Genomic DNA, 24,057 nt, shown 5'->3' on the forward strand with positions numbered 1-24,057 from the left:
CTAAACAAGCGCCTTATTGTCTGTAGAAAGCAGTCAGAAGCTGCCCTTCCTGTTAGCCAAGGGAGCTAAGAGGGGACTCAGCAACAGCATGACCACATGTGATCCCCATCTATATAGTTTCCAGCATGATATCAGCCTGAATCGCTCCCGCCTACAAAAGGCTGCATTGTGTGCTGGGCATCAGGCTGATGATGCGCATGGGGCTGAAGGAGGGTCATTGTTGTGGAGACTGATCCAAAATTCCTCCTCAACGTGAGGGAAGGAAGGGGACAACCAGGCTGACTGAATAATTAATTCCTTTATCGATCAAAACTGGGGTGTCAGCAAGTTCTGTGTTTAGCTAATGACTTTCTGTGTGCGTGGAGTTCGTTAACCCCATCATGGTTAGGAGGGCGTAAATGTGGACAGATTCCTGTATCGGACAGACAGCGTATCTTGTTATGAAGTCCTTCAGACGGTGTATTCTGGAGGTGATACGGCCTGTCACCACCATATTACTCACTGTGGACACTCCTAGGTTTAATTCCATGCTCTGGCCAATCAACACAAGTAAAAATACTTCACAAAGAGACGCCATCAACTGTGTGACCTCACATCCTCCCTAAAAGACCACCAGCATGAAGAGGTCAGATGACTGCTTATTTAAGATGTGCTGGTAGGAAGTGGGGAGGAGAGGAGGAGCTGAAGAGACCTCCGAATGGGAAAGCAGAAAACACACTGCTCTCTGGGAGGCTTCTCCACAACGTCCACTGCGCACAGCCACAACACACACACTAACCAATTTCATCCCATCACCGGCCATGAGGCATCCCTCCCCTCCAAATACCACAGTAGAGAACAATAGCCACCCCTCCCTCCTCCCTCTGTCCTGTCCAGTCAGCCCCCTCTGGCATCTCCATTCAGTGTGAAATCTAAGCTGTTGTCTCTATTGAGAGCAGACGAAGCGTGGCCTGTTGCTCTGGGACAAAGGAATTAGCCAGACTACACACGGATTTAGCCAGGGGAGAGAATGGGCATTTGGCCTGTCCAAATCAGCCCTCTGATCTCCAATCAAAGCCAATGAGGTCAAACCTCCTGATAAACTGGCCAGGGAGGGACTGGCAGGAACACCCACCCTCTGTCTGTCTGCTGGGGTGAGGGATTAACTGACACACCATCCGACCTGGGTCCAAACAGTATTTGTTTACTAAACTCAGGTTTAGTCTTTGAATACTATTTGAACCCAGGTCTGACAAACCGTCAGAGAAAATTAGCTTCACCATTATGTCCTAAAAACATAGGCATATACTGAAAGGTTCATTTAATGACATTCATAATCCATGGATTCATTCATTTATTCATTTACTACTAAAACGTTATTTCATATATTATATAAAAATGTTCACTACTTGGTAATTCGTTTTTTTCCGTAGGGAATTCTACAGTGATTGTAATATGATTCAAAGCCTCTTTAAATCCCTTCATATAGATTTGCTTGACCTTTATGGTTAATTAAGAATTCTCTATATCTTTCATTCGTTTTGGGTTTGGAGTGAGTCAAATATGTATTGAAGAATACAGAACTCTTCACAGTATCACTTCCCTAAACCAAGAACATTCTTGCATGGATGGAAGTGACCTCAACTGGTTTAGTAGACGGGCGGTTTCTGGTCAAACGTGTACACAAATGAGAAATAACACACAGAATACACACAAGCAGATCGAAGGAATTGATTTCCTGACCAGCATCACAACAAACAGGGCCTGAGGCCTAATACCTGCTATGACCAGTCGTAATATTAAGACTGGGGGCTTCCTCTGGGATGTTACAGCTAGTGATCGGGGCAGAGCACTCACTGTTAGTGCTTGAACAGAGGACAGGCAGGGCATGGGATGGTGGTCTTAAAGCCAAGTGATAGGGGATGGAATGTCCCAGAGCATGTGACACGTGCCATCTTTCAGCTGTAACCCACATCACAGCAGGGGCCACAGATGAACCACAGACTACGACAGCACCATTGCTGCTGTGTTGTACCTGTCTCCACATAGCAACAAGGCAATTCAGCAATGGGGGCAACAATCTAAGGTCTCAATCTAATCAACACATATACAGTCACTTACACATTAGCTATTGAGGATGTGTACTATGGATCTTTAATCTTCTACACAGAGTGACTCCAACCAGACAAACCCATTTACCTTTGCTATATACACTACCGGTCAAAGGTTTTAGAACACCTACTCATTCAAGGGTTTTTCTTAATTTTTAATTTTTTATACATTGTAGAATAATAGTGAAGACATAAACTATGAAATCACACATATGGAATCATGTAGTAACCCAAAAAGTGTTAAACAAATCAAAATATATTTTATATTTGAGATTCTTCAAATAGCCACCCTTCGCCTTGACAGCTTTGCACACTTTTGGCATTCTCTCAACCAGCTTCATGAGGTAGACACCTGGAATGCATTTCAATTAACAGGTGTGCCTTCTTAAAAGTTAGTTTTGTGGAAATTCTTAATGTGTTTGAGCCAATCAGTTGTGTTGTGACAAGGTAGGGGTGGTATACAGAAGATAGCCCTATTTGATAAAAGACCAAGTCCATATTATGGCAAGAACATGTCAAACAAGCAAAGAGAACTGACAGTCCATCATTACTTTAAGACATGAAGGTACATCAATAAAGAACATTTGTGCAGCCGCAAAAAAACCATCAAGCGCTATGATGAAACTGGCTCTCATGAGGACCGCCACAGGAATGGAAAATACAGAGGTACCTCTGCTGCAGAGGATAGGTTCATTAGAGTTACTTGCCTCAGAAATTGCAGCCCAAATAAATGCTTCACAGAGTTCAAGTAACAGACACATCTCAACATCAACTGTTCAGAGGAGACTGCATGAGTCAGGCCTTCATGGTCAAATTGCTGCAAAGAAACCACTACTAAAGGGCACCAATAAGAAGAGACTTGCTTGGGCCAAGAAACACGAGCAATGGACATTAGACCGGTGGAAATTTGTCCTTTGGTCTGGAGCCCAAATTGGAGATTTTTGGTTCCAACCGCCGTGTCTTTGTGAGATGAGCGTGGGTGAAAATGTAATCTCCACAGGTGTATTTACCACCATAAATCATGTAGGAGGAGGTGTTATGGTGTGGGTGTGCTTTGCTGGTGGCGATGTCTGCGATTTATTTAGAATTCAAGGCACATTTAACCAGCATGGCTACCACAGCATTCTGCAGTGATACGCCATCCCATCTGGTTTGGGCTTAGTGGGACAATCATTATTTTTTCAACAGGACAATGATCCAACACACCATCAGGTTATGAAAGAGCTATTTTACCAAGAAGGAGAGAGACGGAGTACTGCATTAGATGACCTGGCCTCCACAATCCCTCTACCTCAACCCAATTGAGATGGTTTGGATGAGTCGGACCGTAGAGTGAAGGAAAAGCAGCCAACAAGACTGTTGGAAAAGCATTCCAAGTGAAGCTGGTTGAGAGAATGCCAAGAGTGTGCAAAGCTGTCATCAAGGCAAAGGGTGGCTATTTGAAGATTTTGGGTTACAACATGATTCCATATGTGTGATTTCATAGTTTAATGCCTTCACTATTATTCTACAATGAAGAAAATAGTAAAAAATAAAGAAAAACCCTTGAATGAGTAGGTGCTCTAAAACTTTTGACCGGTAGTGTATATATATATATCCCTCCGGTGTTATGTCTCTCTGTCTGTCCCAGACACACAGGGTGATTTTCATATCCAACGTTTAAATCCCTTTCATCTGTAATACATCGCAGATATCCAGGGAGATAAGAGGATAAAAGCGGAACAGGTGAGACTCATCAATATAGTCAAACCCAAAGGTAGAAAGAGGAAGTGATGTTCTTCCTGTGGTTGAGTCTTCGAGGTGTATCGCTGTTGCCATGCGGTGTACTAAGACAGGTGCTCCACTTCCACCTTGAACATGTGCACTCATTCCCACAGCCAAGCAGCCAGCCAGGCAGCCAGCCACCCAGACTGCTTGTTTACAAGTCCCCACATTCCCACATTCAACATGTACGCTCTGCCCAAACTAGTTGCTGTGTGTGAAAAAAAGCAGCACTCAACTATACTGATGCAATGCTGATATGATCTTTTTCTCTGAACTTCCGACCCTTATAGAGTAAACCTCTAGGCCCGTAGTTCATGAGGGTTTCTTATTAAAGCCTCTACTAAAATAAGGAACATTATTGTGGTTCTGTGTAACTTTGTATAAATAGAGATATATAGCACAAGTGAGTATTTTTGTGGTTGATACACTGCATCATAGTCTCCTGAGCACCGTCAACAGACTGTGAAAATAAGATACAAACGTTACAATGACAATGTCGATGCGGTTTAGATGCTATGTCTGTATTTCATATCACTCAGCATTTAATATGTGCACCGTATTAGATGAAGAGGAAAAATGTAAGTTATTCATCTCTGTTTTAGTGATAAAAAAAATGTAGCTACATTTGGCCATTCTCTCATCTCTCCCATGCCCTGGAATCTCCCCCACTCCCACACACACACAACCTTTGATTGACCTGTTTTAGACAAGTCCCTCACCTGTGTCTTTACATGTTATTCCCTAATCTAACAAGGTGCCAAAGGATTCTCTATCATTAAGTCATCTCTGAGGAAGTGAAGCTGGCCCTGGGGGATCATCAGAAGGGAGGCCAGCCAGGGTTCAGGTCTGAGGGGTCGGAGAGAGAGAGCAGGGGCGGGCGGGCCTGCTGCAGCCAGCTGTGCTGCACAGAGAGTCATGGAAACTCCAAAACACAGGCACAGGAAGGCTGGCTCTAGGGCTGGGGCAGACCCTATGGGAGATACAGTAGGCTGGGGGAGGTCTCCTCGGTCCTCACCCTGTAGATTGGGCTGAGGAAAACACAGACTACTCCACAGAGATGAGCTCAATGTTTTGACAGGGGAAAGAAGGGGAGACAAGGGATGACACATACAGTGCCTTGCGAAAGTATTTGGCCCCCTTGAACTTTGCGACCTTTTGCCACATTTCAGGCTTCAAACACAAAGATATAAAACTGTATTTTTTTTGTGAAGAATCAACAACAAGAGGGACACAATCATGAAGTGGAACGACATTTATTGGATATTTCAAACTTTTTTAACAAATCAAAAACTGAAAAATTGGGCGTGCAAAATTATTCAGCCCCCTTAAGTTAATACTTTGTAGCGCCACCTTTTGCTGCGATTACAGCTGTAAGTCGCTTGGGGTATGTCTCTATCAGTTCTGCACATCGAGAGACTGACATTTTTTCCCATTCCTCCTTGCAAAACAGCTCGAGCTCAGTGAGGTTGGATGGAGAGCATTTGTGAACAGCAGTTTTCAGTTCTTTCCACAGATTCTCGATTGGATTCAGGTCTGGACTTTGACTTGGCCATTCTAACACCTGGATATGTTTGTTTTTGAACCATTCCATTGTAGATTTTGCTTTATGTTTTGGATCATTGTCTTGTTGGAAGACAAATCTCCGTCCCAGTCTCAGGTCTTTTTCAGACTCCATCAGGTTTTCTTCCAGAATGGTCCTGTATTTGGCTCCATCCATCTTCCCATCAATTTTAACCATCTTCCCTGTCCCTGCTGAAGAAAAGCAGGCCCAAACCATGATGCTGCGACCACCATGTTTGACAGTGGGGATGGTGTGTTCAGCCGTGTTGCTTTTACGCCAAACATAACGTTTTGCATTGTTGCCAAAAAGTTCAATTTTGGTTTCATCTGACCAGAGCACCTTCTTCCACATGTTTGGTGTGTCTCCCAGGTGGCTTGTGGCAAACTTTAAACAACACTTTTTATGGATATCTTTAAGAAATGGCTTTCTTCTTGCCACTCTTCCATAAAGGCCAGATTTGTGCAATATACAACTGATTGTTGTCCTATGGACAGAGTCTCCCACCTCCAGAGTGATCATGGGCCTCTTGGCTGCATCTCTGATCAGTATTCTCCTTGTATGAGCTGAAAGTTTAGAGGGACGGCCAGGTCTTGGTATATTTGCAGTGGTCTGATACTCCTTCCATTTCAATATTATCGCTTGCATAGTGCTCCTTGGGATGTTTAAAGCTTGGGAAATATTTTTGTATCCAAATCCGGCTTTAAACTTCTTCACAACAGTATCTCGGACCTGCCTGGTGTGTTCCTTGTTCTTCATGATGCTCTCTGCGCTTTTAATGGACCTCTGAGACTATCACAGTGCAGGTGCATTTATACGGAGACTTGATTACACACAGGTGGATTGTATTTATCATCATTAGTCATTTAGGTCAACATTGGATCATTCAGAGATCCTCACTGAACTTCTGGAGAGAGTTTGCTGCACTGAAAGTAAAGGGGCTGAATAATTTTGCACGCCCAATTTTTCAGTTTTTGATTTGTTAAAAAAGTTTGAAATATCCAATAAATGTCATTCCACTTCATGATTGTGTCCCACTTGTTGTTGATTCTTCACAAAAAAAATACAGTTTTATATCTTTATGTTTGAAGCCTGAAATGTGGTAAAAGGTCGCAAAGTTCAAGGGGGCCGAATACTTTCGCAAGGCACTGTATCCCAGCTTCCCGGGTGTACTCGTCATTGTGAGATAATCCAAATAAACCCTCATCAGTCAGGTAACAGGTTATGTTATGACTGAGTGATTACGAGAGACCATATAGAGTGGTGGTGATGAGTGTGCGTTAGTCAACCTCTACAGCAGCAGAACCAACTTGACTCACTGTATCTGGGCTACGTCCCCAGACTGAAGAACCTGACAGACTCTATTCATTGATTTATTTTTCTGTTGAATCGCTGTTCTACATGCAAATGTCCTTCACCACTGTGCTCCCAACCAGAAGAATCCAGAAGACGGCTTCATTATTGCAGTGAGTGATGTGATCAACTGGGTGGCAACACTGGCACCACTGGTAGGCTTTACATCATCTTCCTGGCACAAGGCAATGCCAAGCACAACCACTGACAACTGGCCAATCGATGGAAGAGTTGGCATGGTTCTGAAGTGTAGCACAGGCAGCAGACAAGAACAGGAGAGCAAACTAACGGAAAGGACAAACAGAATTATAGGATGACGTCATAAGCAATTTCAGTCATTGTGACACAAAGATCTTAAAACACAACCGAACAGTTCAACTGCAGAACCTTTCCAAGTTGTCTCCCTGTCAGTTATCATTAGTCATTCCTGGATCCACCTCCTCCCAGAGGACCAGGCAAGGCCAAGTCACAGAGCTGTTCCAAAAGCACACCCTCGTTTCTTGGAAACTCCATTACAGAGTGAGTTGCGCCCAAGGTATGTGATGGAGGTGGTGTTGGGGACTGATGATGGACACTGTCCAGATATTACTGTGTATGACTCTGTGTGCTCTTCCATTCAGGGGAACAGTCTACATGAGTTTACCGCTGTGATACACCATGAGGATCCGCAGTCCCTAGGGCAGGGTTTCCCCAACTGGTGGCCCATAGGCCAAATTTGGACCTTGGGTGAGTTTACTAAGCAGAAATGTTGTTTTTGCTGTTGGACATAAAATACTGTAAAAACAAAAGCAAATCAGCTCTAAGTGATCTTCATTTTGGAAATCTGTTCCAAAGTATTCCCACGTACAATACAGTCCCCTCTGAAATTATTGAAACAGTGAAGTATTTTTCCTTCTTTGAATCAGTACTCCAGCACATTGGATTTGAAATGATACAATGACTATAAGGTTAAAGTCCAGACTGTCAGCTTTAATTTGAGGGTATTTTTATCCATATCAGGTAAACAATTATAATAGCACCTTTTGTACACAGTCCTCCCATTTTAGGAGACCAAAAGTATTGGGACAAATTCACTTATATGTGTATTAAAGTAGTCAAAAGTTTAGTATTTGGTCCCATATTCCTAGCACGCAATGACTACATCAAGCGTGTGACTCTACAAACTTGCTGGATGCATTTGCAGTTAGTTTTGGTTGTGTTTCAGATTATTTTGCGTCCAATAGAAATGAATGGTAAATAATGTATTGTGTCATTTTGTAGTCACTTTTACTGTAAATAAGAATAGAATATGTTTCTAAACACTTCTACATGAATGTTGTATCTACCATGATTACGGATAGTCCTGAATGTATTGTGAATAATGATGAGGGAGAAAGTTACAGATGCACAAATATCATACCCCTGCAAAAATACTAACCTCCCGTATCATTGTAATGGTGAGAGGTTAGCATGTCTTAGGGGTATGATATTTCTGCGTCTGGAACTTTCTCACTCAACTTGTTCACAATAGTGACACTCATTGTCATTGTATCACTTTTGTTTGGGCTTCTTCCGGTCAATTTGCAGTCTACAAATGATTTGTAATTATGTTACGGCTGCCCTGACCATCCGCTCAAGAAAAAAATGGTCCCGTGACTGAACCTAGTTGATGATCCCTACACTAGAGGCTGAAGGCTTGCTGGGCCAAAGATAGCAGGCCGCCCTATTTAAAAAATGTGCTCTCAACTGTAACAGTCCTGGGATAGTAACTATAATTGTCCCTCTCCAATCCTTGTGTCTGTCTGGCCATTCAGTCTTTTAAAGAGATAGTGTGTGTAGTAAGCCAACACTATGGACAGTCTGACAGTAGAGACCTGTGCTAATGGGCTCTAACTGAAAGCTGAGGAACAAAGATTTCTCTTGGGGATTTTGCAATAATGGAATGGACTTTGTTGGTGCACATGAGAACGCTCACTTCCTAGCAAAAAGGTTGAGGAAAAGTGCTGAATGTGGTATATGTTATTTTTAGTCCCGCACTCAAGATTCCTGTCGAAAAAGAACAAGACTGACAATAGTTCCACAAACTGTCCACTTGACAACCATTAAAAAAATGAAGCCTATGTTTCATCTGTTTTGAGTGGCGGGATCTGAATTGGACTAGAGATTCTGACTTGTTGTGTAAACTCTGTGTTATGAGATACTACACAGGTCAGGATCTGAATTGGACTAGAGATTCTGACTTGTTGTGTAAACTCTGTGTTATGAGATATTACACAGGTCAGGATCTGAATTGGACTAGAGATTCTGACTTGTTGTGTAAACTCTGTGTTTTGAGATACTAAACAGGTCAGGATCTGAATTGGACTAGAGATTCTGACTTGTTGTGTAAACTCTGTGTTATGAGATATTACACAGGTCAGGATCTGAATTGGACTAGAGATTCTGACTTGTTGTGTAAACTCTGTGTTATGAGATATTACACAGGTCAGGATCTGAATTGGACTAGAGATTCTGACTTGTTGTGTAAACTCTGTGTTTTGAGATACTAAACAGGTCAGGATCTGAATTGGACTAGAGATTCTGACTTGTTGTGTAAACTCTGTGTTATGAGATATTACACAGGTCAGGATCTGAATTGGACTAGAGATTCTGACTTGTTGTGTAAACTCTGTGTTATGAGATATTACACAGGTCAGGATCTGCACTATCCACATGCCAACAACTATGGAACAATACGTTCCTATGGACCCCTATTTTTTATCTGTGAAAAAGAAAAACACCCAAGATCAAAATACACAGAGCAGTTCCTCCTCCTTGGAGCTCTAGTCTGCTTGGTGGGAGCACCCACAACATTCCCATAGTCCTGAGAATGACGAGTGCCGCCGGGTAAACCAGTCTCAGACCAGATGCCACCCCATTGAGAACAACATCTCATCAGACTAAGCCCCACCTAAAATCAGCTTTAAACAAATAATAACATAAAACAATCTATATTAATCCCTACATTCAGTTAAAGGAAGTTCACATTCTGTCCTGTAGTCATAACAGGAAACATGGGTATTTGAGTTTCTTGCGATTCCTGACTGTGGATCCCAACATAGGCCATGGCTGTGTTTTGATAGATGAGGTGGTAACATGGGGACTAAGAGAGAGAGAGGAGCAGGCAGAATGGCTTGCTGGCAGACAGAGCCTTGGAGACCAGAGGTAGACCTGAAATAGCATTACAGCATTACATCACATCTGACTGAGTTTGTAGTCCTGTCTGTCGGCCGGGCCTAGCCTCTGCAGCACAGGCCCTACGTGCCACCTCCAAGATGTAATGGGAGGGTTAAAGTTAGCTGCTTCACGGCTGCTTTCCTGGGACTCACATAATCAAGGCCTGAACACTGACAGGAAACTCACAGACCAAAGCAATGTTCCATTTATTCATACACGGGCAAACTCAAGACACCCCAGGGAGGATGATTGTGAATACAAACAAGTCGCCTCCATGACCACGCCAACTCCGCACACAACTCAAAATGGTGGGGGATTGGTTTTGATGAGGCTTTTTCATTGTGACTGTTGGGAACTAATGTGAAGGGTTGTGTTTTCGCTTGCATGTATAGAAAGGTGTTCAGTGTCTGACAGCATGAGGAAAACATCGTCCTGTTCACAAGTATTCCACATAAAGCGTAATCACCACGGCATATTCTCCACGGTTCATAGATTGGCAGATTGACGTGACAAATCATTTTTGCCATGTCTGAAAAGAGTGGTCTGTTTTTGCTTATCAACCATTCCTGAAGCCTTGACACAATCTGACACAAACTCCAGACCGACTACAAGCACATCAAAGTTATTGACTGTAGTGGTTGAAGCAAGCATCAATGGGGCCCAGATCAAAGAGAGCGCATAGGCAGTAAATTGTTCTTCTCTCACCATTATTCTTCAGTGAAACTATACCTGCCATGCTTGTAAAGCACCGTCTGTCTATCTGTCTGCCGTGGTGGGAACACTCTTAACTGATCTGCTTGGAACACCCAGCTTATTGTTACGAAAGCTGCTGACCAAGTTGGTAGACATGTTTAACTGAGATACCGTTGCTTTGCCTTATATTTTACAACTACAAGCATGCTTCCACAAACTGAGGAATCCTCATTTGAGATGTGGATACACATACATAACTCAGATTGTTGGGTGTGTGAGTCACGTTGAGAGTTCCGTGTTAGGGCCTCCCGGGTGGCGCAGTGGTTAAGGGTGCTGTACTGCAGCGCCAGCTGTGCCATCAGAGACTCTGGGTTCGCGCCCAGGCTCTGTTGTAACCGGCCGCGACCGGGAGTTCTGTGGGGCGACGCACAATTGGCCTAGTTAGGGAGGCCGGTAGGGATGTCCTTGTCTCATCGCGCACCAGCGACTCCTGTGGCGGGCAGGGCGCTGTGCGCGCTAACCAAGGTTGCCAGGTACACGGTGTTCCCTCCGACACATTGGTGTGGCTGGCTTCCGGGTTGGATGCACGCTGTGTTAAGAAGCAGTGCGGCTTGGTTGGGTTGTGTATCGGAGGACGCATGACTTTCAACCTTCGTCTCTCCCGAGCCTGTACGGGAGTTGTAGCGATGAGACAAGATAGTAGCTACTAAAAAGAATTGGATACCACAAAATTGGGGAGAAAAAGGGGTAAAATATAAAAAATATAAAAAGAGTGTGTTAGGATTTAGCCCACACTAATGCTACACAGATATGCAGATATGCATGTGGTCGAAAATGTATTCTCTTCAACAATTGATATTAATTAATACTAACACTATAATTACTAATAAGAGAGCAATAATAATCAGCTATTGCATCAAATCTATGGCATTTCACGCCATAGTCATTACTACATGATTATAATCTCTGGGTCTCACATGACGTAGCAAGGCCTTTTGAAGCTGCAGCAGGCAGCCTGGGGTGATTTAGAGAAGCATGTGCTCAGCACACACACGTGCACACACACACACAAAAAGAGAACAAGAGAGAGAGACAGAGAGAGAGAGACAGAGGGAGGGGTAGAGAGAGAGAGACAGAGACAGAGAGACAGAGAGAGAGAGACAGAGGGAGGGGTAGAGAGAGAGACAGAGACAGAGAGACAGAGAGACAGAGGGAGGGGGAGAGAGAGAGAGACAGAGACAGAGAGACAGAGACAGAGAGACAGAGAGAGGGGTAGAGAGAGAGACAGAGACAGAGAGACAGAGAGAGAGAGACAGAGGGAGGGGGAGAGAGAGAGAGACAGAGACAGAGAGACAGAGACAGAGAGACAGAGACAGAGAGACAGAGGGAGGGGGAGAGAGAGAGAGACAGAGAGAGAGACAGAGACAGAGAGACAGGGACAGAGAGAGGGGGAGAGAGAGAGACAGAGACAGAGAGACAGAGACAGAGAGACAGAGACAGAGAGAGGGGAGAGAGAGAGAGTGAACTGTTCAGAGACTAGGGTAAATACCTGAAGGCCATGGGAGAGAACAACGTAGTTTCATAACAAGGCAGGCTGGTCTTTAGACTAGATGTAACATAGTAAACGTATGATATGTTATGTTTTTGTATGATTACATAAGATAGAAGTTACGAAAAGAGGGTGGTTGGTCGGCGGTTGCGTGTTGGTAACAAATTTGTAACACATTGTACGTTTTGCAAATTCGTAAAATATTGTACAAAATGGATGATGGACATACACAAATGAATACATACCATACGAAGGGTAACATATCATACAAAATAGAGTGTATTGGGTAACGTACAGAGTCATACGAAATGCTCTGAGACCCCGTTAAACAAGAAGATCCTTCCAGGAAATATGCAATTGCTTAAGGGGCTGCATCATCTCATTGACTGGACGGAGCAGCAGAGGGCCTGCCATGACACATCCACATCTGAAGACGGGTCAGCTTTTCAATAAGTCATCATGAGGTGATTAGAACAAACACCTACACAGAACACAACCTCATGGCTGCCTTAGAAGGCCTTAAATAGAATAGAGATGCATGCATGCTACCATGCTAGTGTCCTTCCCCCTAAATATGAAGGGAAAAAAACAAGACCGAAACAAGTCTGGCACAGTCTGGTGTGTTCAGAACAGGACTCCTGAGGGTGAGACCGGTTCAACCCAGTAACCCAAGTGAAAACAACACCACATGGAGAGAGAGTGAGTGAGTGTTGCACACTTAGCAAGACTGACTGATAGATAGACAGATACTGCACCATGACTCATGTGGGCATGACTACAGTCCAGTGTGTCCTCTCAGCAGCTCCCTGCTACACCCACATACCAACCAACCAACCAACACAGGCCTGGCTAGCCCATTCCCACCTGCTCCATTCAATGCCAGCTCCAGAACCCCTAGGTTTTTTCAAGGAATGCGCTCTCTCAATTGTACGGCACACAAATGCCACACACCTTCTTCCACACATGCCTCACACTGTACACACACAGACAACCCCCCCCCCCCCCCCCCCCACACACACACAGTCTCTTCCTCAGAGAAACATTCCCTGTACCTCCATTCCAGTTGGAACAGTAAGTGAGGATGAACATGACCCGTCACTATCACACATCATGGTGCATCTGTGTCATGACATCAGCCCTCATGATGATCCTCTGGATGCTATCATGTTTCAGCAGGCCATGTGCTGCCTGCCTGGCCTGCTGCCTGCCTGCCCTGCTGCTGCTCTCACTTTGACAAAATAACTCAGCACATTTGAATACATCTCTCATTCCTGTTGCAGACAGGGGGCTATAGTGCAGTGTCCATTGATCAGGTAGCACAGTGGAGTCTAAACAGTGGCATTGCATTCATGACATGTATGAAAATGTTAACAAGCAATCAATGACCTAATAATTACTATCAATAGTTCATAACATAATATTGATAATGGTCGACATGAACAATCGTTGAAGTACAAGGTGAAAGAGTACAGCCATAATAATTGTATTCCAATGATTTTGCTTAGAAAACACCTGAACCCACTTATTCCAGGAGAAACATTATCAGAGGAGATCTGTTACATTCATCACCTGACAAAATACCTCAGGTGTAAGCCTGCGCAATAGCAGTCATATTATGTAGTAATACCTTCCTCCTATGTGCTCCTTTATATACCGGGCGTGCTACTATGCTACAAATGAACATGCCGGGCTGTCGTGAAGCCTACAGGCGCACGCGGAAATGACAAACATTTATAGAATAGAAGCACAAGCTGTCATTCACAATCACAAATATGCAAAACGAAAGAAAGGTCTAATATTGTATAGCGATACACGTAGATCTTTGCAACCTACAGCACAAATGCATGTGAACCATGAAATTCAAAACAGGTTCCAATATCAAATAGTACAATTCGTTCGATACATTCCCTTTGGCTCGTGTGAGTAGGCTATCGATCCCGGTGTAGGCTATCGAACATACAACTGTGCGCACACGAGACAGAGGGACAGATCGTTTATTCAGGATCGTCTTCTTAACATTCTATTTCTGATGTTTTCAATCCTATATAGCCTAGCACTCTAAACCCAGCCTATTCATGTAGTATACAAATAAACTTACCCTTATCAAAATCAAATCCTATGTTTTCCGGTGTAGAGAAAAAAATCTGGTTGTAAAGATTTCAGATCACAGATCCCAGTTACTGAAATGTGATGTGGTGTCACTTCATTCTGAGAAGGAAAAATAATAATTTATTTCGAGTCAAACAAGAGTCCAATTCTATATCCTGGAACTAGCCACAAAACGTTAAGACATTCTCAGATATGTCTATTGGGCTCCTATTTTCACAGGCAGTGTCCAGCGCATTCCCACACCTCAAGGCTCAACAAGGGTAAGTTTTCTTCGGCCGGTAATTCAGTTCCACCGACCGAGAACCCCGCCCTTGTGCATCGGACAAGACTGTCAAACCCACCAGCCAATCGGTTTACATGGGCAGCCACTGCCGCGCTCGGCGCTAACCGGCTGACGGGCGTGACTAAGCAAGAAGAGATCAGGTTTAAAAAATATTAAAGAGACAGGATCATAACAAATAATGTATGCTCTCATTTGGCACTTCCCAGACATTGGCCTATCCAGGGAAATCATAGGACATACCTGACCAGCCCGTGATCAATAAATAGTTGTGTCTATAATTGAAGGTTATTAGCCTACTATGTTATTACACCCCTCTTCATAAATGTGTAGGCTACTGATTTTGTTGTTAAAGTAAGGGCATGATAATTTCAACAGATCTGTTCAATATCTGTTCTTTATATCCCAGTCATAACATCTTTATTTGTAAAGCATGTTTCAAGCCTTAATCAAACTGAAATAAAACAATGGTCCTATAACATGTTAATGAATAACAGATGTGGACAGAATGACTCTGCATAGACATGCATGGTCCCGTGTCTCAAGGGTCGCTGTTGGGAGAGCAGTCATGTGATATTATTTCACTTCACATCCTTTTAGATAACTGAACCTAGAAGCTGACGTAACTCAAACCCCATCCTGTCTGTGTTTGTTAAATTCCATGGACAAGTGGCTAGACACCTCTAAAAATAGATACTTACATGACTATTTTAGGCAACCTGTCCTATAATAAACTACTGTAGCCTAATGAATTCCCAAGATAATTGTATAGAATAACATCTGCACTGTGTACTGTGTAAGGTTCTAAAATATTATATCACTTGAGTTTTAGTTAGGCATTGATGGGTATATGAGCAGGGTGTCTGCTGTGAGATAGGTTCCCATCACAGTCAGTTGAAATGAAGATAGAAGAAATTAACTCCACTGCAGACATTTGATAGCTAAGACAAAAATATCACAATGACGTGTGACATTCCATTATTGTCACCTCAGGTACCTGAGATTCCTCCCATACCTGCCCTCTGGGACTTTCCAGCCACGTCTTTGTGATTACTCACTCTACTCTCCAAGCCTCATGTGCCTTCCTTTCCCAACCCACGGACCCTGTTCCCATTCGCCACTCCATTTCCTCCCGAGAGAGACACATGAAAAGCAGAAAAACACACAAGTTTGTTAGACTAAATTGGTCTTGTTCTTTCATATTTTTACAGCCCTGAATCAAATTAAATCGTATTTGTCAGATGCTCCGAATACAACAGGTGTAGTAGACCTTACAGTGAAATGCTTACTTACAAAGGTAATATGTACATGTAGGTAGGGGTAAAGTGCCTATGCATAGATAATAAACATAGAGTAGCAGCAGTGTAAAAAAAAGTGTGTGTGTGGGGGGGGGGGGGGTCAATGCAAATAATCTGGGTAGCCATTTGATTAACTGTTCAGCAGTCTTATGGCCTGGTGGTAGAATCTGTTACAAAGCCTTTTGGACCTTGTCACGATCGTTGGAAGCATTCTCGGACCAACATGCAGCGTGATCTGGGTTCCACATCTTTTATTAGAAATAAGCGAACCAAACAACAAAACAATAAAGACTAAACGATACGTGATGACAATGGAGTGCTAACATGCAACTACACATAAACAATATCCCACAAAACACAGGTGGAAAAAAACGACCTAAATATGATGCCCAATTAGAGACAACGATTACCAGCTGCCTCTAATTGGGAATCATACAAAATCACCAACATAGAAAAACAAAACTAGAAACCCACATAGAAATAATAAACTAGACTAACCCCCAGTCACGCCCTGACCTACTCTACCATAGAAAATAAGGGCTCTCTATGGTCAGGACCTGACACACCTAGACTTGGCGCTCTGTAACCGCTTACCACGCGGTAGCAGAGAGAACAGTCTATGACTAGGGTGGCTGGAGTCTTTGGCGATTTTTAGGGCCTTCCTCCGACACCGCCTGGTATAGAGGTCCTAGATGGCAGGAGGCTTGGCCCCAGTGATGTACTGGGCCGTACGCACTACTGTCTGTAGCGCCTTGAGGTCGAAGGCTGAGCAGTTGCCATACCAGGCGGTGATGCAACCAGTGCTCTCAATGGTGCAGCTGTATAACCTTTTCTGTATAACCTGCTGATCCATGCCAAATATTTTCAGTCTCCTGAGGGGGAATAGATTTTGTCATACGCTCTTCACAAATGTCTTGGTGTCTTTGGACCAGGATAGTTTGTTGGTGATGTGGACACCAAGGAACTTGAAGCTCTCAACCTGCTCCACTACAGCCCCATCGATGAGAATGGGCGCATGCTCGGCCCTCTTTTTCCTGTAGTCCATGATTATCTCCTTTGTCTTGATAAAGTTGAGGGAGAGGTTGTTGCGCTGGCACCATACTGCCATGTCTTTGACCTCCTCCCTATAGGCTGTCTCATGAATGCATTTGTTTATAGAGATACTTCCATTTTCCTCCAAGAGTGGCTGAAACTCTTATGTAGACCCAAACTCTTTTATGACGCCATGTGTTTTCCCAGTTTCCAGGTCGGATTTGTTTTTCATATCAGCTATTAACAATCTGTAGCAGACGATCACCTACAAATGCAGTGTGGCTCAAATTAACAATTTGATATTCAAAGTACTCTCTGTTCTTTAATTCAATCCAAGGGAGGTTTTTGTCCAGGAATACTTGTTTGGAGCTTCTAAGTGCTCCTCAGAGAACAAAGTCTGTTGGTTCTAATGTAAAGACCATTCAATTCCATGTTTTCAGAGAAAGCTCATATCCACTCTGGGCCTTTAGAGTGGGGAGTCTGATACGTGGGCAGGAGGTTCCAGAGATAATGACAGCCCTAGTGGGTTTCTCTAGATTAAGACTGCTGGGCACAGTAGCCCCAGGTTCCTCTCCTTGCAGGGGTTACCTCAGCCTGGGATCCCCTCTCTCATGACTTTCTGGCTCCACTTCTCCCTCCAAACACTTCCTCTTAACCAGAGAGTCTGGAAGCCCTGAGGCTGTCCCTGGCTGAAGTCGACACTTATTCATGAAAAGCAACAGGTTGCCTAGCAGTGTTTTTCCTCCCCTGTAAAACACTGACTCACTGCTTCCAGAACTGACCACAAGACACACATGGCTGCCGTCACGTCAGGAGAGTGGCAATGAAACCTTGCAACACCTAGAAAGTGGCACGACTACTGAAATGTACTGCCATTTTCCGCCTACAAAGTAAAATGATGTTAAGTTCTGAAGAAAATGTCAGAAACATTTGCAAACATACTGTATGCTTCTGAATTTCTATTAGCATTGGGGCGGCAGGTAGCCTAGCGGTTAAGAGCGTTGGGCCAGACACCAAAAGGTTGCTGGTCGAATCCCTGGTAAAATCTGCCGTTCTGCACTTGAGCAAGGAAGTTAACCCCCAACAACACAGCAACAACTACTCCCTGGGCACGGATGACGTGGACGTCGTTTAAGACATCCCACCACACCTCTCTGATTCAGAGAATAGGGAGTCTCTAATTGATATACCATGAAGTAGGTGTGATTAACGGTGAACTCTCGAGGAGAGGGGGAAGTGCGAAAGAGGTGAGGCCAGGCCAGGGCATAGGCAACTAGCGATTAGACAGCTGACGCCAGACCTCTAAGAGCACTCCAGCTCCCTTGAAGCTCCATCAATCACACACAGATAAAAGGGTTGCGCTACAAAGACCATGTTTAAGCAAAGGAACACTGTCAGACGGATAACACAACTATTTCCTCCTGTGTCAGCCAACCACAGATGTGGGGGAAGGACCATCGTTTCTGAGGCTAAGCTAAAGCAGAGAGAGAGAAAATAATTCCTGGGCTACGCAAGCAGTACAGTGAGGATATTGGTCATGCATGGGTTATAGCCATTCTCATTCAGATGGGGAAAACGGATACATACAGCAGGCTGGGGGAGTGGAAGCATCAGACAGACAGGCAGGCTGGCAGTCTTCAAAGCAGCATAGAGATATCATCCCGACAGCAGACTGATAGTTCCATCAGGGATCTGAAGCTTAACAAATAGACTGGGGGAAAACAACAGCGAGTGAGACCATGTAATGCTTCAATGCATTAACATCAGCAGACTGACTGCATAATCTTATAGTGTACAGCTTTGAGATAATGAGGCTTTTTTCTAAATTTCTTTAGGGTTATGGGTGACTCACGGAAGTCCATTTTATACTCTATTTTAGAGTAACTTCATTGTAAGGTTCACATAGTTTATTCCATAAGAGAGAATGGATCTGGAAAGGGTATAATGTAAACTGACATACAGTGCCTTGCGAAAGTATTCGGCCCCCTTGAACTTTGCGACCTTTTGCCACATTTCAGGCTTCAAACATAAAGATATAAAACTGTATTTTTTTTGTGAAGAATCAACAACAAGTGGGACACAATCATGAAGTGGAACGACATTTATTGGATATTTCAAACTTTTTTAACAAATCAAAAACTGAAAAATTGGGCGTGCAAAATTATTCAGCCCCCTTAAGTTAATACTTTGTAGCGCCACCTTTTGCTGCGATTACAGCTGTAAGTCGCTTGGGGTATGTCTCTATCAGTTTTGCACATCGAGAGACTGACATTTTTTCCCATTCCTCCTTGCAAAACAGCTCGAGCTCAGTGAGGTTGGATGGAGAGCATTTGTGAACAGCAGTTTTCAGTTCTTTCCACAGATTCTCGATTGGATTCAGGTCTGGACTTTGACTTGGCCATTCTAACACCTGGATATGTTTATTTTTGAACCATTCCATTGTAGATTTTGCTTTATGTTTTGGATCATTGTCTTGTTGGAAGACAAATCTCCGTCCCAGTCTCAGGTCTTTTGCAGACTCCATCAGGTTTTCTTCCAGAATGGTCCTGTATTTGGCTCCATCCATCTTCCCATCAATTTTAACCATCTTCCCTGTCCCTGCTGAAGAAAAGCAGGCCCAAACCATGATGCTGCCACCACCATGTTTGACAGTGGGGATGGTGTGTTCAGCTGTGTTGCTTTTACGCCAAACATAACGTTTTGCATTGTTGCCAAAAAGTTCAATTTTGTTTTCATCTGACCAGAGCACCTTCTTCCACATGTTTGGTGTGTCTCCCAGGTGGCTTGTGGCAAACTTTAAACGACACTTTTTATGGCTATCTTTAAGAAATGGCTTTCTTCTTGCCACTCTTCCATAAAGGCCAGATTTGTGCAATATACGACTGATTGTTGTCCTATGGACAGAGTCTCCCACCTCAGCTGTAGATCTCTGCAGTTCATCCAGAGTGATCATGGGCCTCTTGGCTGCATCTCTGATCAGTCTTCTCCTTTTATGAGCTGAAAGTTTAGAGGGACGGCCAGGTCTTGGTAGATTTGCAGTGGTCTGATACTCCTTCCATTTCAATATTATCGCTTGCACAGTGCTCCTTGGGATGTTTAAAGCTTGGGAAATCTTTTTGTATCCAAATCCGGCTTTAAACTTCTTCACAACAGTATCTCGGACCTGCCTGGTGTGTTCCTTGTTCTTCATGATGCTCTCTGCGCTTTTAACGGACCTCTGAGACTATCACAGTGCAGGTGCATTTATACGGAGACTTGATTACACACAGGTGGATTGTATTTATCATCATTAGTCATTTAGGTCAACATTGGATCATTCAGAGATCCTCACTGAACGTCTGGAGAGAGTTTGCTGCACTGAAAGTAAAGGGGCTGAATAATTTTGCACGCCCAATTTTTCAGTTTTGGATTTGTTAAAAAAGTTTGAAATATCCAATAAATGTCGTTCCACTTCATGATTGTGTCCCACTTGTTGCTGATTCTTCACAAAAAAATACAGTTTTATATCTTTATGTTTGAAGCCTGAAATGTGGCAAAAGGTCGCAAAGTTCAAGGGGGCCGAATACTTTCGCAAGGCACTGTAAAAGAGCAGCTAGCATGAAAAGAGACTCAGATAGAGCCTGTCAGAATGACTTATTGACAATCCTTGAGTAGCCTACTCTCAGTGGCTGTGATGTTCAATGTAAAGCCACAGCCTCTGCTCCATCTAGATTCAAAGTCAGCTCACTTGTCAAATGTTTCACCCTCCATACGCCCTGTAACCCATACACCAGCTGCCACTGAGACATCTCAACAAGTACCCTATACAGTGATACTCTGCAAAGTTGACTTTTGTATATACAGTATCGGTCAAACGCTTGGACACGCCTACTCATTACAGGGTTTTTCTTTATTTTGACTATTTTCTACATTGTAGAATAATAGCGAAGACATCAAAACTATGAAATAACACATATGGAATCATGAAGTAACCAAAAAAGTGTTCAACAAATCAAAATACATTTTATATTTGAGATTCTTCAAAATAGCCACTGTTTGCCTTGATGACAGCTTTGCACACTCTTGGCATTCTCTCAACCAGCTTCATGAGGTTGTCACCTAGAATGCATTTCAATTAATAGGCGTGCCTTGTTAAAAGTTAATTTGTGGAATTTATTTCCTTAATCTTTTTGAGCCAATCAGATGTGTTGTGACAATGTAGGGGTGGCATTTAGAAGTTTGGTAAAAGACCAAGTCCAGATTATGGCAAGAACAGCTCAAATAAGCAAAGAGAAATGACAGTCCTTCATTACTTTAAGACATGAAGGTCATCAATACGGAACATTTCAACAACTTTGAAAGTTTCTTCAAGTGCAGTCGCAAAAACCATCAAGCGTTATGATGAAACTGTATCATGAGGACCGCCACAGGAAAGAAAGCCCCAGAGTTACCTCTGCTGCAGAGGATAAAATCATTAGAGTTAACTGCACCTTAGATTGCAGCCCAAATAAATGCTTCACAGAGTTCAAATAACAGACACATCTTAACATCAACTGTTCAGAGGAGACTGCGTAAATCACTACTAAAGGACACCAATAAGAAGAACAGAGTTGCTTGGTTCATGAAACATGAGCAATAGACAAATCTGTCCTTCGGTCTCATGAGTCCAAATTTGAGATTTTTGGTTCCAACTGCCTTGTCTTTGTGAGACGCAGAGTAGGTGAACGGATGATTTCTGCATGTGTGGTTCCCACCTTGAAGTATGGAGGAGGTGTGATGGTGCTTTGCTGGTAACACTGTCAGTGATTTATTTAGAATTCAAGGCACACTTAACCAGCATGGCTACCACAGAATTTTGCAGTGATATGCCATTCCATCTGGTTTGTGCTTAATGGGACTATCATTTGTTTTTCAACAGGACAATGACCCAAAACACACCTCCAGGCTATGTACGGGATTTTTGACCAAGGAGAGTGATGGAGTGCTGCATCAGATGACCTGGCCTCCACAATCACCCGACCTCAACCCAATTGAGATGGTTTAGGATGAGTTGGACTGCAGAGTGAAGGAAAAGCAGCCAACAAGTGCTCAACATATGTGGGAACTCCTTCAAGACTGTTGGAAAAGCATTCCTCATGAAGCTAGTTGAGAGAATGCCAAGAGTGCGCAAAGCTGTCATCAAGGCAAAGGGTGGCTACTTTGAAGAAGTTTAAATCTAAAATATGTTTTGATTTGTTTAACACTTTTGTTTACTACATGATTCCATATGTGTTATTTCATAGTTAATGTCTTCACTATTATTCTACAATGTAGAAAATAGTAAAAATAAAGAAAAACCCTTGAATGAGTAGGTGTGTCCAAACTTTTGACTGGTAATTTATACTGTATATTGAATTCCAACCCAATGAAATCTCACTTTCACAGATTATAATACATTAATAATAGGCATGAAGAATACAAACGAAGCAGCCAGAGGTTGCATTCAGATCAAACAACCAAACAAGGAGAAAACCATCCATCCCATTCTCACATTGAGCAGCTGGATAAGTAGAGCAGAGTGAGGCCTCCAAAAGAGTCATTGGGGTAAAATAAAGATCAAACAAAAAACAGTTGTGGCTGCAGGCACACAGAATGTGATTCCCTAGCTATGATCAGAGCATTAGCAGCAGACTGTGGGCTGCAGAGAGCCTTGCTTCCACCACCTGCCTGCCTGGCCTAATGGCTGTTGTTTAACAGGAGGGCTTGCAGGTGAGACTTGAGACAAGGACGCTGTTATCAGGCTACACCAAGAAACTCAATGGTCAAGGGGAGAGTCCCCTTTGTGTGAAAACATCCTCCTTCTAAAACTATGGTCTCGCTCGCTCAATCAATCAACAATACAATTGCTATTATCTGTGAGCAACAGATGCTTGTGTGTTTTGCTTATGATATTGTTTGAGAAGCTTGCGAGGTGACGTTAATATTTTGTCGTTATTGAGCACGGTAGGCCAATAAACCTGATTGAAGCCATATCTGCACATACAGTTAGGGTGTAAAACCACAAACACATGTTAAACAGAGACTATGGGTCAGTATTATGCAGTTACAGTGACAGCATAGGGTCTTTAGTCATTTCCTTTGTCTTTTCCTCCTCTTTCATTACAGCTCTTTCAACTCTATTCAGAATTCTCTTTCAACCTCTCGATTCCCACTTAGATCCCACTCAGATCCCACTCAGCCTCTTGACCGACTGAAAATACCTCCCACGTCCCAGTTTCTGTATCTCTAGTTTGATCAGAATGGGCTGCTTTCTTGAGAACCACACAACGTTGAGAGACTAAATGTGAACAGGTTGGACAGATGTTTCTGATCAAAGCGTATCTCTGACAGTTAGGCGGAGCCGGCCAGGGGCCTCTCGGAGACTCTTGGAGCCCAATTCCAGCGGATGTTGAGCAGTAACCCTGCCTCTCCCTCCCACTGAGTATCTGCGCTCACCTGACACCTCTGTTGCACCACGCAAGAAAGGAGTCGTGTGAAATATTCATGATCATCTATTAAATATTAACCTCATCAAACAGAAAGGAGGCAGATGAAGATTAGGCTCTGCCGTCATCTTAAGGCCTCGCATATGGCTTCTTCTCATCAATTAGTAACAAGAGACCTCAGTGACTGTTTTTCATTAACAGGTGAAAGATCAACTCAAGGCTGGATTGCTGATAAAGGTGATTGAGCGCTGTAGAGAGCACCTGGGCTAGAATCCATGGAATGTTCTGAAGAAGAAGTCTGATGCCAACTGAAACAAACAGGTAGCTGTAGATAAGATTACGTGCCAAAATCACTTGGGTAGCCATAACTGCTTCTGTAGCTGATGAATAACAGTATGGACAACCACTTCAAACACAGAAAACAGACTATGATCCGAAACGAACAGCATTTGTGAAAGACATCCAAAGATTTTAGGCAGTTTGTCAACTATAGTTTAATTCAGTAAAACATGACACCACCCTTTCAATGTAGAATCAATGTACCAGTTTAATGGAGAGAAACCTAAATACATTACTGCTCAAGTGCTTGAGCAAAGGGAAGAGATTATTAAATCATTCAATTAAATGTTTCTAGCATTTCTCTCTGATTCACTCAGCTGCAGTCCCTTTGGTCCTCTGAAAAATGCAAGTCTA

The 24,057-nt window shown here is 43.2% G+C and overlaps 1 protein-coding gene across 5 annotated transcripts in view; it reads right to left on the reverse strand.

Moving 5' to 3' along the window:
* The window catches only part of LOC110538455 (inactive rhomboid protein 1), a 50,669-nt gene extending 35,965 nt beyond the window's left edge, over positions 1–14,704 (reverse strand). For 3 of the 5 annotated variants that reach the window (XM_036938331.2, XM_090193375.1, XM_036938333.2), the window contains exon 1: positions 14,301–14,681. The gene's annotated coding sequence lies outside the window, so the exon portion shown is untranslated. Of the gene's footprint in view, positions 1–14,300 lie in introns of all 5 variants that reach the window. The other 2 variants (XM_036938332.2, XM_090193376.1) reach the window with 2 other exon arrangements.
* Positions 14,705–24,057: the final 9,353 nt, after the last annotated feature.

The sequence above is a fragment of the Oncorhynchus mykiss genome, chromosome 12 (assembly GCF_057628025.1).
Source record: "Oncorhynchus mykiss isolate SJ-2025 chromosome 12, ASM5762802v1, whole genome shotgun sequence".
In the NCBI taxonomy this organism is placed as follows: domain Eukaryota; kingdom Metazoa; phylum Chordata; class Actinopteri; order Salmoniformes; family Salmonidae; genus Oncorhynchus; species Oncorhynchus mykiss.